Source organism: Echinops telfairi, unplaced genomic scaffold (assembly GCF_000313985.2).
Source record: "Echinops telfairi isolate 266 unplaced genomic scaffold, ASM31398v2 ScPeMD7_60;HRSCAF=208, whole genome shotgun sequence".
NCBI classification, from domain to species: Eukaryota; Metazoa; Chordata; class Mammalia; order Afrosoricida; family Tenrecidae; genus Echinops; species Echinops telfairi.
In genome coordinates, this window is record NW_022103958.1 from 33,109,537 (window position 1) to 33,114,930 (window position 5,394).

Sequence of the window (5,394 nt, forward strand, 5' to 3'; positions counted from 1 at the left end):
CTAGCTGACTGTTTGCTTCTCCCTCTCTGGTAACCGTCAACGTCTACTTCTCTATTTCCTTTGGCATGAAAACGTTTGTCTTGATGGAAAAAGAGGACTTTGAGACTGGTGACCGACTCGTGTCTGACTTGCTTTACCTCGAGTTCAGGTCGCAGGCACCCTGCTCTGGAATCAGCAGGCAAAACGTGGTTCTTGGGCAGTTCTGCGGCTTCATGCAGCCAAATGCAAAGCAGGCCTCACAAGGGCAGAGTAAATAAGTTCTCCCTGGGAACCCCGCCCTCGCATGTCCCCCAGGCTGAGCCCACCACCTCACCGTCAGCTCCAACAGGAAGGCCAGCATGCTTGTTGTCAGGGAAGTCCTGGATCCTCCCTCGTGCGCAGCACCAGCACCGGCAGGTAGATGGATCCAAGTGTGGCCAAGCAGGAATCCTGTCTGGCTGTGTGCCGAGTGCTGACCCTACTGCTGAGAAGCAGCCTTGCTCTGGAGGGGCTGAGATCTGACGGAGGGCCAAGTTCTGGGGTCAGAACTTAGTGTGCCCTTTGTTGGCCAATCTCCGTTTAGGATAAAAGAAGAGGCGGATACACATTGTTGATGAAATGCATGGTGACAAATTAGACCCCAAACAACCAGAAGCAACAACGAGAGCACTCCTCTTGCCAATGGGTCAGTGTCCACTCACGGTGGCCCGGGCGCTCCACAGTGAAACTGATCCACAGAGTGTGCCTGGCTGTCACCCTCGGGAAGCCGATGACCAGTCCTTTCTAAGACTTCAAATAGGTGAACTGAGCAAGGGTTACACTCATTAAAGGCATGCGCACTGGCTGGCTGGCTGGCTTCCCCAGAGGGATGTTGAGGAGGTGGAGCTGGACAGTAACTGGGAGAGTCAGGACCCAGTCTTCCTCCTTCGCCAGTTGGGCCTAGGAGCCAGAACTTTTCTGTCACAAGTGACAAAAGCCCAAGTTAAAGGGTCTGCAGGGGCCAACAAGGAGCTTTGTCATCATTGTACCTGAGACGTTCACAAAAATCCCGTGTCTCGATCCTCTCTTTTCTTTCGGGTGGGCTTCATTCTCAGGCAGCTTCTCCCTACCCAGAACCCGCCTCAGCACCGGCCGCTCCCCCCTCCACCCTCCTGGTTCCGCAGCCCTCAGGAGAAAGTGCCTTCTCCCAGGGATTCTATGAGATGCCCTCAGCAGCTCTGCCAGGCCTGGTTTGGGTCACAGGCCCGTCCCTGACCAAATCCCTGGGGCCAGGAAAGTGCAGTCCTCAGATCAGCTGGCTCTGAAGCCTGACTCCATCCAGAGTCTAGAGGGAACGTCCACCCCAGAGACTCCCCGCGCGCCTGAGAGAGGGGGTCTGGTGGCCTGCCCAGAAGGAATGGGGACACACGCTGAGCAGGGTGGTCACACCGTTGTGTTTCCTCCTTGAAGGGGCACAGTTTCTGTGCCACGAGAGCCCTTTGGAGACAGCTGCCTTCCCCTGACCATGTATGAAGCAGCCTTCTGTGGCGACTCCTTCTTGGGGCCTCGCCAATACTTTATTTCCAGACGCGTCCCTTTTCTGACCCGTGGCACTGACATTTTTGTGCCACCCAGTTTGGCAATTACTCATCCAGTGTGTCTGGAGAAGAACCCGCGCCCAGGCTCCTGTCAGGCCTCACAAGAACACTGTGAATGAGCTGCCTCTCCGGAGACTGGCAACTCCCAGCGTAGTCTCTGGCCGACCTTCCTCCTGCACTGTTGGCTGATTGTTCTGCCCAGGAGTCTAATCTCCAACACAAATCTACCAGCTTTTTGAGATCAAGGCGGGACCTCTCCGTCAAAGTCACCTACATCCTTCTAAGTGTCACCCTGAAAGGAATTAGGGTTCTTGGAGCTTCCATTAGTAACTGGTTCTCAACCTTCCTAATCCTGCCACCCTTTCATACAGGTCCTCAGGTGGTGGTGACCCCCAACCATAACAAATTATTTTTGTTGCTACTTCATAACTGTCATTTTGCTCCTGTTATGAATGGGGCGACCCCTGTGAAAGAGTCATTTGACCCCCAAAAGGGTCACGACCCACAGGTTGAGAACTGCTGCCCTAGTGTAAGGGGTGGAAGTCCTATCCCACGGAACCAGACCTCTTGTGAAAGGACCTCCATGCTCCTGGGAACCACAACACCCTTTTCTTTGTCGCCTCTCATCACCTACTGGACTTGCCATGCCATCTCACCCCAGTGCCATCGGTCAGGGCGTCAGTGCCCCATCCCTCCTCCTTGTCAAAGACTCTGGTATTTGACCCCTGAAGTCGCTGGAACCGTGTGGCCTTGCCTGTCCTTTGGATTCAGCCATTTCCAGGTTGAGGCAGGAAAGGGGTCTCCCCCTCATCTATATCAGGCCATTTTCAAGGCCAGAAACATCATTGACTTTGTGATCTGTTCTGTGAGTCTGAGCATCAGTGTCTGCCCAACACTGTGGTGGGGAGAGAGCAGGGCTGGGCAGGCAAAGCCCTGGCCCCCGGGCACTTGCTCCTGATCATTGGGAAAGACCAAGAACCCCTCACCGAGGAAAGTGACCATGGTGATGGCACTTCTCATGCTCCATAGCGGTCCTCCTACCTTCAATGGGAGATGGGGGTGCGTGCGGGTGGGGGGTAGGGAATAAGAATTGAGCACAAATGCCCCACTCTCTGTCAGCTTGTCTCACAGAGATGGATTGCCTGCTGCCTTTAGGCTGGAAGCTGTGCCATTGGTATGTCCGGGTTCCTCTGCTGGGGCTTGGGTGGAGTTTCCCTACTAAAACAGATTAGGAAGAAAGACCTGGCACCTGGCTTCTGACAACCAGCCCATGGCAACCCTATGGGTCACAACAGAACCTTACCCAGATGGCATTAGAAGATGAGGAGCCTAGATGTTCAGGCCCTCAAAGGACACAGTGCCCCTAACAATGGACTCGCGCATGCCAACAATTGTGGGTGCCGGGCAGGTCTGGGCAACATCGCCCGATGCTGTCTGTGGCTGCACCATCCGTTGGAGCCAATTCAGTGGCAACAGATGACCACACTTTAAGTGTCATTTAGGGGCTTGGGTCCTCGGGTGTGAGGAGTGAAGTAGAAGGGTGCGCCTCACCCCCACCCCTGCCAGGATGAACTCTTCAATGGGGTCCTTCTCTGTCATTTGTCAAGAGTTCTCTGGACTTAGCGTAGGAACCCTGATACATGTTTGCCTTCCACATACTGCCAAGGGGTGAGGGCTGTTGGGCTACCAGGGGCCACAGCCATGTGCTAGGGAGTGACGACCTAGGATTAGTCATTCATTGGAGGCGGCCAGTCTGGGCTCTTGTGGAAAGTTCCTCTGGGAGTCTTGCTCCAGGTGCGTACACCGTTGCAACCACATCTGCAATGAGGAGAGTCCGAAGCCCTTGGTGCATCTCTGTCCTTCACATCGCTTACCACAGGCCCGTGCATCCCAGACCTGCTCCAGGGACAGCTGACGATCCCGTCTACAGGGAAATGAAGCCAGTTGGGTAGAAGGACCCACCTGGACAACGCTTTCCTGGGCAGAAGTTCATTTTCCCATCAGGAGGCATAGTTCCTGACCCAGTTGCCCGGTATCCAATATCCCAGACACTCCAGAGACGGTGAACCTCCCCCTGGCACATTTCTGCTCTTCTTGCCTTTGAACCCAGAGGTGAAATTACTCCCGAGATCCTGCTCCCTCCTCTCCCCCACCTCTCCTTTTCCAACATTAAAATCAGCTTCTGCCTCTCATATCCACACAGGGAGGGGGTGGGGCTTACTTAATGAATGTTTGAGAAGCCCTTTGAGATCTTGGGATGAAAGACACCTTATAAAATACAATTAAAAATAATAGCGGTAATTACTAGCCAGGCTAGTCTCTGTGGGATAATTAGAGTCTTTCTCTGGCAGATTCTGAATCCATATGGAAGAAACACGTGGGTCCCAAAGGCGGCACTGATTGGAGACTTCCAGGGCTGTCCTTGGTCTCTGGGCGGCACACAGGCCAAGCTAGAAAGGATCTTTGAGACCCTTGGTCCAACCTCTGTGGTTTGCAGATGAGGCCAGTGAGGCCCAGCCAGGAGCTGAGACGAGAGCAGCCCTGCACAGGGAGTTGGGGTGGACCCACAGCTGGAGGCTCGATTCCCGGTTCCCCCAATTTAGGAACTCTGGTCAAGTTACCTAATCGATAAGGCATCTTCTCCAATCTTTACATGCTAGTGACCCTCTAGTCCAGTGGTTCTCAACCTTCCTAATGCTGCCACCCTTTGATACAGTTGCTCATGTTGTGGTGACCCCCCAACCATACAATTCTCTTCGTTGCTACTGTTCTAAATTGGGTGACCCCTGTGGAAGGGTCATTCAACCCTCCCAAAAGGGGTTGCGACCCACAGGTTGAGAACTGCTGCGCTAGTCACTAGCAGTGTTGGGATGACAATTAGGCTAAGTTTAAACCCTAGCTCTGCTGGAGACAAACAATAGTCGCCGGCAAGTCAGTCTTGGTTTTCTCACATGTAAACTGGAAATAATGATCACCGTCGGAAAGGAGTGGCGTGAGGGGCCAGTGAGCGATGTCTCTGAAAGCACCTGTAACTGAGCAGCTCTAGGGTTTGACCTTGAGGTCTTGCTTGACATCACTGTGCTCCATCTATACTTATTGAGCCCCCACTGTGTCCAGCCTTTGGCGATCTCTCCAGTGCATTATCTCATTCAATCGTCACCACATCCCTAAGAGGCCAGCTACATGAAACCGAGGTCCAGGAAGGTTAGCTGGCCCGTCCAAGGCTATTATCGCTGAAGTATAGCCAGAGTACGCCTTGGAGGCAATGATGGCAAGGCTTCGTCTTACATTTTCTGAACACATTGTCAGGAGAGACCCGTCCCTGGAGAAGGACATCATGCTGGGGAAAGTGGAGGGTGGTAAAGGAGAGGAAGACCTTCAACAAGATGGATTGAGACCATGGCTGCAACCATGAACTCAGGCATGGGATCAATTGTGAGGATGGCGCAGGACCGGGTCGTGTGCTGTTTGGCTGTACATACGGTCGTTATGTGTTGGAGCTGCTTCGATAGTGACCAGAACAATACAGCTGGTGAGGAGCGAGGACTTGCACTGACGCTCTCAGTCACTGGGCAACACCGCCTTCCTTTGGGATAAGCGCTGAACGTCGTAATCCCGAGGGACACTCCTGGATTCCCTGCAGAGGTACAGGAGAGAAGCAGTGGGAGGAGAGGAGAGTGGAGCATTTCTGCCTTCAAGCTCCTGGAGACGGAACTCTCCTCTGTCCTGTATCCTGAGAGCCAGTCCTGCATCCTGAGAGCCAGTCCTGCATCCTGAGAGCCAGTCCTGCATCCTGAGAGCCAGTCCTGCATCCTGAGAGCCAGTCCTGTATCCTGAG